The 12,680-nt window shown below is 45.1% G+C and overlaps 1 protein-coding gene across 1 annotated transcript in view; it reads right to left on the bottom strand.

Moving 5' to 3' along the window:
- RCOR1 (REST corepressor 1) overlaps positions 1–12,680 on the bottom strand; it is an 82,770-nt gene that overhangs the window by 69,397 nt on the left and 693 nt on the right. The window lies entirely within an intron of this gene.

The following is a 12,680-nucleotide window of genomic DNA, read 5'->3' as shown; positions in this document are numbered from 1 at the left end:
CCCTAGTCAGTGTTCACCGACTCCCTAAAACCAAGGACAAAAATCCCAAAGGAATCAAGAGATGTTTTTAATTACTATTACACTGTTGATGAGAAGCAGACAGCAAGTCTCAGCTGCATAATTTCCCACATGCTGGGTACTGTACAACTCACCAGAATACAGCAAATGCTCAAACCAAGCTTTTGTATTTTGACCATACCAAGGCTGTACGCAGTTATTAACCAAGCAGGAGTGGAAATCACATAATAGGGCGATCCCACTGAAATTTGCTAGAACCACCATTTCTGAAAACACCCCCATCTCCACTCCCATCAGAGGGGCAGAGATCAGTGACATACAGCTCCGTTCAAGAAACTCCACAGCTAAGTCTCAGCCAGATCTTGACCGCAATTTCACTTAGTCAGAAATGGAACTACAGTTAAAAATATTGCGCCCAAGGAGATATGGAAAGATGGATTTATTTTGAAGGTAGCATCCCGTACCAAATCCATTTCTACCAAGAGAACAGCTACTTAGAACATTTTGTTCAAACTGAAAAATTTCCAGCCCTTTGATTACAAAGGCAACCTGCCAAGAGAGAGTATAAAATTAGCACATTAGTGCAGTAGTGTCTTCCTTAGTCTGAAGACAGCATCGGTGTCTCAACTGCATGCCACAGCTCTACACGGGTAAAACTGAGCTAAGACAAACTAGATCCATTCTTTCCTACTCCAGAGGCTCAGCATCACTTGAAGAGCAGTGAAATACAGATATCAAGCCAGTTTAGACTAGATATTAGGAAGAAATTCTTTACTGTGAGCGTGGTCAGACACTGGAACAGGCTGCCCCCAGTGATGTTGTGGATTCCCCCTCCCTGGAGGGGCCCAAGGCCAGGCTGGATGGAGCTTTGAGCAACCTGGTCTAGAGGGAGGTCTCCCTGTCTACAGCAAGTGTTTGGAACTAGATGTTCTTAAAGGTCCCTTCCAACCCAAACCATTCTATGATTCCATGATTTTTTTTTTTCTACTGATGAAAAAAAAGCAAGAACTGAGCAGCAGCAAAAGGAGCACTAAGGCAAACCCAGCGCACAAGGAGAAAGCCCTCAGCAGCCAACCAACAGCACAGTAAGCGAGCAGTACCCAACCATTCTATCCCTTGATGCTGCATGGCGTATTGCAGCACAGGTGTTTCCCACTATGGCTTCTAAGCACCGAGCCAATTTTTAAAACCCTGGTTACAACTGCTGCTCACTTCAGAAATGTAAGCTATTTTTAAGACACAGCATCGAAAACGGTTAAACGCAGCCCTTTGCCTTTTATTCTCATGTTTGACAAACAATTCAGCAGGTATCTATCCACATTAAGAATGGTCTGGGTGTGCACCTGCCCCAAGCTTGGTCCAACCTCCAGCAAATTAAACATGCTGCCTTTTTTTTTTTTTTATATCGGCACTATGTAGTCACTGGAAAGGTTTCTCCTGCCCAGCTCTTCCACAGGAGCTCATTACACCTACTCCCACCCTCTGCCCCAGCAGACACCGAAATCGTTTAGCAAGCAGCGCTGCTGCACCCAGTAGTCCCCTTGTCTCCAGCTGCCACAAAAGGACACGCTGCTGCCGCTCAGGAGGCATTGCTCTGGGCAAAAAGGCAGCTGTCAGCACAAGTGATAACCAGACAGAGCAGCATTCCTCCCAGCTGAGCTGGAGACTTTGGTTTGAAGAGGAGGCTGGAGTCCGGTCCCACAGCCTTTTTGCAAGGACTTCGGAAAGAGGATGTGAAACAGTCCCCTTCCCTGCAAGTTTCAGAGCAATGAGGACTGTTGCCAAGCCTAATTCCCCAACGCCTTATTGATTTCCTTGAATTCTAAAAATATTTTTATTAAGGGTTTACAAAGTTTTGCATTTATTTTTCCCTTATATTCCAAAACAACCTCAACAAGACTGCTGCAATAAAAGACACTGATTTGCCTAACTTAACTACTTGCACACACGCTTTATGCAGCTCGAGAGTTCACACAGCTCCTCCAGCACACACCTGCTCTCTCAAACAACAACAGCCCATCTCAGGCTACCAAAGCTCTGCTCCAAGACCAGCACACAATGCTGTTCAAGTCACTACCTGCATCACAGCACCAGCTATGCACACTTACAGCACCAGCTCCAGCCACCTCTGCTTCAGCACCAAGCGAAAAAAGTCATTTGTTACCTAAATACACAACCAGATACTCTTGCCAATTTACAGGACGTTGGCAGGATTTGTGCCTGCCCTGGTTGCACTGTAAGGACAGTACATGCACTGCATGTGCAGGACAGCTTCCTGCCTCACTTGAAGGCGCCTGAGAAAATAAAGCAATCCCACTCACTACCTCTCCAAACCAACTTTCAGAGGAGAGTACCTTCAGAACTAAATCTACAGAACCAGAAACCCACCCAAAATACATTAGGAACTAAAGCACAATGTGGCACTTTCCCAGAGAGCAGCCCCGCTGCTCAGAGCCAGCACACACACAAGGAAACAATTTGCCAAGCAACTCAGATCTCAGGCTGGAAGCCAGAGGACAGCTCTGAAAAACCTTCCCTCTGCCACCAAGCTCCCACCAGCAAGCCTCTCCCCCGAGTCATTCAATATTTGCACAGAGCTCACCAGGAGAAGGGAGGCAATGGGAACACCAGATGAGATCCAGCTGTTCTCCCCCCCCTGCACCACCAAGCTCAGCACATCCAAAGCTGAGCCTTGCAATCAAGCCTATAGCAGAAAAAGAAAGTACTGCAGGGCACTTGCCCACCCTGCCACAACCCTGGGCTCTCAGATGGTGCTCTCCCACCATCCCAAGGCTCAGTTACTTGCTCAAGTGATAAGAGGGAACTTCAGAGAACAACTCTGATATAGACAAGGTGCCTCTTAGGAAGTGACAGAGCACGTGGTAAGAGGTCTTGGGAACACAGAGAGCAGAAATCACAGTAGGGCTGGGCTGACAACAAGGTGGACAGATAGGATCTGCAAGTTGTACACTAGTTGTAATAAAAGTGGGAGAACCACAAACAGCAACTTGGGGATGAAAAAAGGCAGAGGCATATTAAAGGAAAGAAACCTTCTAAATGAGTTGACTACAAAAATATTTGGGCACAAACCATGCAACCATTTTTCAGCCTCAAAAGCAAGGAATTTCTGGAAGGACAGGCTAGGACAATCGCAATTTGTTCAAGTGGTCAGAGGGAAAATGGGCAGTAGTGAGCCACAGTGTGAAGGGGGAAAACAACTTCAAAGCAGTTGCTGGGGGAGGTTAAATTAGGTAAGAGTGTATTTTCCTACGAAAACGAGCAGGTGGTAATTGGAAGCATCTCTATAGATGGCCTTATTCCAACAGGACTGACAGTTACTGCACAGCAAATGTTTATAAAATAAAAAGATCCATTTAAAACAGTGGCCAGAGCAGAACCAATTACTGCTCAAGTACAGGGAGCCAACAGGTGCAAAGACAAAGGCACGCTGCAGTTCAGTCCTCAAGGAGCACGAGGCCCAGCTCTCCTCAGAGGTTGAGTCTGCAGTCCCTTTCACTGCAGTCCCTATAATTTACCATACATCCTTTGTCAGGCATCAACTCCAAAAATAACGCGAGGGAATGCTGCCCTTGTTTATTAAACGGGATGAACCAAAACACAAGGTGAGTTATCAGAAGTGCCCAAGCTAAAAGGTCTAACCCAGCTCACCCAACACATGCTGGCAGCTGGGCTAACACAGTCTGCAACAGCATTTTGAGTTTATAAGGTGTCTATCTTGCCTTAGCCATAATTTTAAGGTTTTACAGCCAGAGTTAAGAAGCAATCTTGTGATATTTTAAGCCCGTGACCTTTGTTTAGAGCATACGTCACTTTCAGCAGTATCTATTTTAATGCAGGCCACAACTTTTAGACTGCATGAGCCACACAACAGTTTTGCGTGGGACGACACATGGCTTTACCTTGCAGCACTTTGTTCTTTAAGGAAACACTGGACAAAAACTGACCTGCTAGAACTCTGCCCTATCCCTTCCCTCTTCTCAGCAAGCCACCGTGTCTCTGTTAACAGTTGCCCAGGACAGGTTTCCTGGAAAGCTGGCTGGTGCCAGTGAACCCTTCCATCACAGATTTGATCCTGTCCTTTCAAAGATGAAGTCAAAATGTGGGGAGCATCAAGCTGCCTTCCCTCCACAAGAGGTGAAATACCAGAGGTGATTTATTGTTGCTGTTAAGACTACTTAATCCCCACATCGAGCTGGGTCTGCCTAGCAACAAGTTGAAGTTTTAAACTTGTGTCATCCTCCCTGTGTTCCCATGGCTACTGCTGTGCACAGCGCCTGGTGGCTGCAGAGGGTCTCACTGGGGCACCTTTGGGATTCACAGACAGAGAACAGCACCAAAGCAGCACTAATGCTGCACCTGGTACATCCTGACAGGGATGGAGGGCTGTCAGGAAGGGAACAGATACCTGCTGGCACCTCCATATCGTATACAATGAGTGGCACAACAAGCTGGCATTTCAGTTTCTTACACAGCTGTTAGCAACCAAAGCACAGAACAATGCAACTCCAGCAAACGGCTATATGGTATGTGGGAAAGATAGCTTTTAGCACAATTAAGATGGGGAGTGGGAGAGGTTTGTCAGTAAAAAAAAAAACAAAAAAAAACACAACACCTCCCCCCAATACACACCCAAAACTCAAAATGATGCTATTAACAAGAGCAGAGGGACAAGGTTGGACCCTCAACAAAAACGGTGGAGAAGAAACAGAAATGTTCCCCATTTCAATGCAAGCTCTGAGTAAAGAGCTGTTTCTGAAACAATGCTGTTATGTAAACCAGACTTCCCTAGCCCTGGCTTCCCAGTTGAAAAGACCATTCCTGACACAGCAGTGGTTCTTCCAAACCTTTGGCCATTCGCAGCCCCTCTGCTGGGGCTCTCACTATGAAACAGCTAACAGAGGAGGCTGCACATTAAGTAAGTATCAGTTTTGCTCGTACATGCTAGTTGGGGGTTCTGAACCCAGAAGCCAAAGGTATGATTCCGCATTTGTCAAGCAGTGCTTTCACATGAGGGTTAAGCAGTCTGAAAGGACTCCAAGTTATGTACACTGGTAATTATTTTCAATACCCAACTTTTGGATGGAAGTAGTTACATAAGATAAAGCCCAATCCATCTACTTGTCTAAAATTGCACATGACTGGCTACCAAGGTACCTACGGACAGCAGGTCTGCAACAGGCAGCTGCATGGTTCAATCCCTCCCATTCGAAAGCTACACCACAAGCCTTAGGCTCTCTTCAGATGACTGAGAGATTTATTCACAAAATCCATTCAGCTGAAGAGTACAGAAATAAGGCAGGTAGCAAGGAAGTTGAATTAACTTTGAGGCCAGAATGACTTTTCCTGCTGTCTCTGATGGATGGGGGAGCATTCTTGTAGAGATACATGGTTATACACATGCACAGAGTACCTGGGGAGCCCTGCTGATGGCCCCCAGGGGGACCTGCACAACTGAAAGATGGTGCTGAAGGGGGAAGCATAGAGAATTTCCTTCTAAGAGGGGATTTTTGCCATTTTATCACACTGCTGCAGCCTCCTCCCCCCAGAGAGGCAGCGTTTACCAATACTTCCTTTACGAAGTTCAAAGAGCTAGCTGCTGCACAGAGCTGAATTTCTGAAGATACTTGGAAAGGTAAACACACTTGTTTAGTCTAAAACCCTTTAGCGAGAAGTGAAGCCATTTTAGCAAGTTTGACTACAATACTTAAAAGCAGTCACATCAGTCTGTTCCCTTTCAAAACAAACTGTAACGGGAGCACAAAAGCAACCCAGTTCTAGAGTATGCTGCCTTCAGCAAGGCATAGCATAGCACATCCTCTTGCACTTTCGAAAAGCAAGAAGTCAAAACTTTCACGTGGAACTATAAATTAAAGCTTGTGGAGAGAAACCTAATCTGAGATTCCTTATAAAAGCATTGTTAAGATCACCCTCAGTTTACACATCAATTTTATGTTTTGAAGAACTGCATTTTGAACTCTTCTTTTGAGCTTAAACACTTCAGAACATAGCATTGCTCATCATGTCACACAGCCAAATCAGAGCCTCGAAAGAGAAGCTTCCCCAGTGCACAGAGTGCACAGAGGTACACACTTCCTGGGAAGTAAGCATGCTCTTTCTGCCACCACAAAGTTTGCTCTCCGTTTCAGTCTCCAGCCTCACCAATGGGATCAGTCAGTGCTTTACTACTGCCTTTGACTTACAGCTGTCACGGTGAGTCTCTGCCATAACCAGAAGTTGTTGTATCTGAGGGAAGTACAGACACAAAGTACCATGGTTCTGAGAAGCCATTACTCAGATTTACCTGCCCAGTTCACAGTGAAGTTTATTAAAGTTGCAACACAGGTTAAAAAAAGAATACATACAGATGTCTAACAATGCATTGTCATTTATAGCACACTGAATGTATGTGACAGAACTAGAGCCCACTGTAAGCCGCATTACACAGTGCACCTTGATCAGAGGCAAAGACTTCTGAGCTAATTATAATGACTAATCACAGGGAGCTCTAAGCTCTCACTCGGCCAAGTCACAGAACTAACCAGGGCTGAAAACTGAAAACAAGAGTTTTAAGAGCAACTCATTAAGCAGCAGGAACCAGCTATGAAGAACAAAGCATTCCCTCTACCTAGTATTAATTCCAGTCCTGCCATTAATACATCTGCCAGTGCATGAGGCAGCTATTACCTCCCCATACAAACACTACATGTGCCAGGCAGGGAAGGAAGCCACAGGCTTTGGCTGCACCATAGACTTGTTTGTTTACTACAGCATTCAGGTTTGGGAAGGGACTTCTTGTACTATTTGAGGAACAAGAGAGCTCTGAAACCCTGCCTTGGGATGAGGTGGGATGGGATCTCTGCACCCTTCACAGGACAGGCAGGTGAGTGGAAAGCTGTGGAGCCATGCAGATTAAGACATGGTCCCCATGGGGACAGAAGCTCACAGGTAAGAGGTACAGCACCAAACCTACAGCTGTGCTCCTGCTAGGGTGCCAAATATAGATTGAAAATTCCTCAACTTAAGCTCTGCTCTCTTTACCTTTGTCTCCAGTCTGGATTTAAGGAAATTTAAAAAATAAAATAAAATAAAATAGTGCCAGCATCTACAAGTGACCACCACTTTCCTAATTTGAAAGTGGTCAGGCAGTTCCCCCCCTCACCCTCCCTTCCTGCCTGCCACATAACTGTGTGAGCCTCATGTGCTGATGAGGAACAAGATTGGCAGAGGCATTCCCCCAGCCACAGGCAGCGCTACCAGCACAGCAAGGAGAGGCAGAAGCCATCTCCCCTCCCCTGGGGCAGCAGGGACCAGCCTGGCCTTAAGAACCACTTACACCTAGATAGAGTTGAGACAGCTGAAAAATCAAGTTCTGTGCAATGGCATTCAACAGGAGCTCCTTGTCTGCTCTGCAGCACAGGGAGTACAAAGAGGCTGGCCTTGTGGCAGGAGCAGGGCAAGACCAATACAGCCCACCATGGAGAAAGGGGCTAAGCAAACTATTACTAGGGGAGGCATCTCCCAGCAGGAAGTTGCAAAGACAAGTCACAGTAGCTAAATCTTTCACGGGGGGCAGAGGAGAACAAGGTCAACCAGAATTTAAAACACTTAATACTACCTGAAAACTCAAGTTAGGAAGTAGGAAGTTATGTTGTAACAAAGCTTAAGGGTTTTAGGTGCCCATTCTTCTCCAAACAGACCCACAATCTAATCACATTCTCTAGAATTCATAAGGCTCCCCCTTTTCCAAAAGCCCAACCACCTCATTTCCAAGCATATATCCAACACCAAAGTGGGAAAACAGTTTTTGGAGATGGTGCAAGTCTCCTCAGGTAACAGTGAAAAGATCAAGACACAACAGGTTTGATCAAGAAACTATGTGGCCTCTGTCAGCCCAAACACACTGGTCATTATCATATTTTTGTTTGGTATTTCTGATTAGATCAAACATCCTCGTTAATCTCTCTTCTTTCCCAAACACACTGCTGCACTAAGGGAGTTCCTGACTGTTGTGTTTAAGGCAAAGCCATTTGAGGAAATGAGATAGCCTTCCAGGATACCAGTATTTCCAGTAGAAGGAGCGTGGTTGCGCCTTTTCCACTTGCTTAGATATAGATCCCAACATCTCACTTAAAGAGCACACTATTTTTCTGCTTCTTGTTCTTATGAGTCCACTTATCTAAATACCATTTTCTCTTATAGTTACTGGGTGCTCAGTCTATTTGCAAACTATTAAGACTGTTAGGTACAGGACTAACAGTTTTATTTGCAAACAAAGAAACAGAACAAGCTGGCTGGGAGCTGGGCTTGCCAAGTGCAAGTCATAAGGGGCCTTTTAACAATCCCTTGTTAAATGAGTGGCAGTCCCTGTTGTGTAGCCCAATAGGTGCCTCTGCAGCCATGACTCAGCTGCACCTTTCTGGATAATCCTGCCAAGTAGCTGAAGACACAACCTAACCCCTACAACAAAGAAAGAAATACAGCTATTCTAAAGGTGTCAACCATCTAGGGGCTGGTCCACAATAACCTCCCACCTCTGATCCTAAACAGGGGGAGGGTGGCCATGCTTACAGCCAGAGTTGGATGAATGCATCCCAACTCCCCCCAGGCACCTCCCTCTACAGCACACAGCACCACCACCACCACTTCCCTACCAGCACTCTGATCAGAGGCAGCAGACAGCATTTCTCTCCTTCTCAGCCGACTGCATTAACACTTTCTGACTGCTAGAAAGGTAAGGTTTTGTTTGAAGGTTTTTTGGGTGTTACCCCCTCCCCCCCTTCTTCTTTTTGCAACACTGAAACAACACAGTCTTGGCTGTGAAAGAAAACAAGAAGATTGGTTGCACAGGAGCATGCAGTACAGCTAGCTGTGTGGGACAGAAAACAAGATCCTCAAGGATTCCACCGACGTGCGGCAGCAAGCACCTTCCAGTAGGCACCTAGATCTGGAAGTACTATAGAGTATTTCCTCCCACTGTTTAAACTGTTAGAGTGTGACAAAGAAATAACAGGAAGAGATCAGTATTGGAAACAAGTCACTGAAGACACAGCTCAACTTTGGATCTGTACAGCAGGACACTGCTGAACTGAATCAGCTTTTCCTCACCTATTTCTACTTTGAAAGATGACTGATAAAAATGATATTCAAAGACAAACAATATCATGGCAGTAAAAAACGAAGTTATGAGGAAGAAAGGAATATGAAGTTGTAGTGCTCTAAAGAAGAAAAAGAAATGCTGGTCTGCCCTCCAATACACACCACAATGTGGAACAGATCACTTCCTAAAGGGAGAGGCTTAACACTCCTCAAAATTATGCAAGCTTTCATCTTCCTTTTATATTCCCTGTCCGAGTGAAAGCGCTCACTAATGTTTTTTCCTCCTATTTTCAATACTCCAGCAGCAAGGGCATATAAATTAATAAGCAACAAGTAAAATGGTCAAGTACAGTATTAGTATTTCCCCATATGAAAGATTTTTTATTTAGCTTTAGGATATGCAATGTTTCCTGCCACCAAGTTTTTCCATTAATAGGACATGTGGGTTTCATATATATAGATTAAAAGAACCATAATAGTTTTCTGTCCTCAAAATCCTGAGTGTCTCAGATGGAGAACTCTCAAGAAATTCTGACTTGGTGATAACAGCCTTTGTTCAACATACACAGTTTTCAGGTGGAAGTCAAATATTTGACTATGAACTCTAATAAAAGAAGGCACAGGAGAGTTGACAGCAAATTTTCACGTTATGTTTGTGAAACAGAGTCCAGACAGGGAAACTCAGCTGAAGTACAAATTTTACTGATTATAGCAAGCTCTGGCACAGTATTTTCAACCCAGAAGTTTGCCCGTTCTCCTCCCCGGTTAGTTACATCAGCTCATCAAATACAAATGTTACTTCTGCACAAGCCTCATTGTTAGTGAACAACTACTCTATTACCAATGGTAAGAGAGTTGTAAGTCCTACACTACAGGAAACAGACGGGTGACTTGTTTCTGAGAGAACTAGAGAAGCAGGGATCGGTGCAGCAAGAACTGTTTCCAAAGGGCGGCCTGGGACAGGACAGAAGGCAGGCAGTGAGGAAGCCATAGGCCCTGCCAGCACCAGAGCAGGCCTTGCCACCTCTAAAGGGGCAGCTGAGGGGCTACGAGCCAGACTGCCAGCTTCACGCATCCACAGCCCTTCCCTGGCCACACAGGGCATTAAAAACTCGCTGGGTTTAAGAATTATGCCAAAAAAGAAACACAATCCTTCATCATTTTCCCCATCTGCTCCAGAAAGAGACAACCACTGTCCTCCTCCACATCGAGAGGTCCTGAGCAACCATTCTTGTGTGAACCCAGACAAGAACTGTGGAAACACTCCACTTTCAGCCCCTTCAGCTCAGTACTTTTGCACTGAAGCTATTACATTCATGAGGCCCAAATTGGCATCCCACCACTTCTCTGTACTCTAGCCATAGCCTTGCCTACCTCTCTGCACACCCCAGCCTCACACAGAGATTTCAGGAAAGCTTTCCTTATTTACCTGCTCTTTGCCACAGCTACCTTGTGGCTCAGAAATAAACAGAACAAAATGCTTTCTCTGCCCTTATGCGTGGGGACAGAGGAACACCCACGTAAAAATGGTGATGTAAGAGTCAGCACTACAAATATACCTCAATCTAACCAAAGTTATAATTGAATTCATTATTTTATTCATTAAATTCATTGCGTATCTCTCTTTCTATACATATAGAGACACACAGACTCCCTGTTCCATACCATGTTTCACCTCACACACAGCTGGAGCAGCAAGAGCCCTGTGCGTTTTATCAGCTAGACAATCTGAAGGTGAAAGCCACCAGGACTCCACACCAAGTAACCCTCACATTTTAGGATCTTTTGGTCAAGCAGTCCCTAACATTTCTACCAAGAAACAGATACAGTGTCTTCTGATAACACCATTCCACTCATTTAACTTTGAAATTATCAGCAAGATGGGCCAATTTTACAGTTTCATTGAAAGGGTCTCAGTGCAGTGTATTCAGATTTGCTCAGGGTTTCTTTAAGGCTTATTTAGGATCTGCTTTCCTAAAAATAGCGAGAAAGAGGCACATCAATAAGCATACCACAGCCATTTAGCTTCGAGGACTGAGAAGTCACAGAATTCAGGGAATAATTCAATGAAAAATTAATCTCAAGTAATTTGACAGGCAACACTGGCTCCAGTACATGAGCAGACAAAAGTTCACCTGAAGCTTACTAACTGAAAAGTATACATTTTAAAAAGAAAAAGGAAAAGGGGGGGGGGGGGGGGGAAGTAAAGAAAGGATGCAGTGCCCATTCAGGTCACTAGAAAACTGCTTGTGTACTTGAGGTGGATGTACTTAAGGCTTGCTGCCCACTGTGCAGCCAAACCAGCATGCCTGCTGAAGCTGTGCTGAGGTGTATTTACTCAGAAAAAAGGTGGTTTCTCCACATCACACACTCCCCCGCCCTTTCACTACACACAGTGAAGAAAGTAATAACCTATGTATAGGTCACAGCACATCTAAAAGTTAAAATCAGAACAATGTATAACTGAACGCATAATAGAGAGGAAGAAGCATGCTGTGCCCCCCCCCCCCCAGCCCCCACCTATTATGTTAAAGAAATGAATTGCACAAAAGAACATCATTTACAGTGGTGACCGAAAAGCCCAAGTATTGTTGCAATACCTGGCTGATAGCCAGCACGATGTGCGTGGTGCGTTACAGTGATGCTGCATTTGACCTACAGAGTGAAAAAACCGTGTCAACTGCCGCTAACTACCAACACCCACACAGCTTCTCCTCCTGGTCCAGCAGCCATGGAGCTCCCATGTGCCCAGAGCTTGCATCGGGTTTTGTGAGAAACACAGGGAAAGGAATGGGGAAGAAGTATACTGCAAATCAATAGAAGTAACACCGAAGTTGAGAAAGAAAAAAAAAAAACAAAAAACAAAAAAAAAAAAACAAAAAAAAACATTCACCTCCAGAGAGTGTTAACAGTTAAAATAGACATATATGTGCCACATAATAATAAAAGGGCATCCAACGTATTAGCAGGCAGCACGAGGGCGGCCAGGAGGAACGCTCCTCCCAAACGCACACAATAGTTGCTGTCAGGGTTACTCGATCAGGAGCCACCACAGCTTTCCAAATCCTTCTTTTTGTTTTAAGAGAGAGGGACGGCGGATTGCATTAAGTTTGGGCAAGGCGAGGGACAACTCCAAACGTGAGGTGTCCAGATGGGAGGAGGGCTTTCGTAGCCTCAGCCCAGGTCACAAAGGAACAATGCAACAAAATTCGCTTACATTTCAAACTAAGGAGGTCACCGGGCTGTCTTTATGCGCCCAGATACAGCCGAGATGCATCACCAGTGCCGTGCAGCCAGCACCTGCCTCTCCGTACAGCCACAATTCCTTTGTCTGCTCAAAATTTGCTCTCCTACCACTTTAAATTAGCTTACAAAGCGCTGCAGCAGAATAGCTGGAATGTGAAATATTTCTGGGGGGGAAGTCGGAGGGCTTCATGGAGAGAGAGGAAAAAAATAAAATAATGATAATAAAAAAATACGGACCGAGATAGGTACAAAGGCATTCATAAGTTGGTTGAACACACGAGTCGGGGAAGGGAGAAAAA

This window comes from Lagopus leucura, unplaced genomic scaffold (assembly GCF_019238085.1).
Source record: "Lagopus leucura isolate 7727_CA_CO unplaced genomic scaffold, USGS_WTPT01 Super-Scaffold_1, whole genome shotgun sequence".
Classification (NCBI taxonomy): domain Eukaryota; kingdom Metazoa; phylum Chordata; class Aves; order Galliformes; family Phasianidae; genus Lagopus; species Lagopus leucura.
This window is presented reverse-complemented; position numbering and strand designations above follow the sequence as displayed.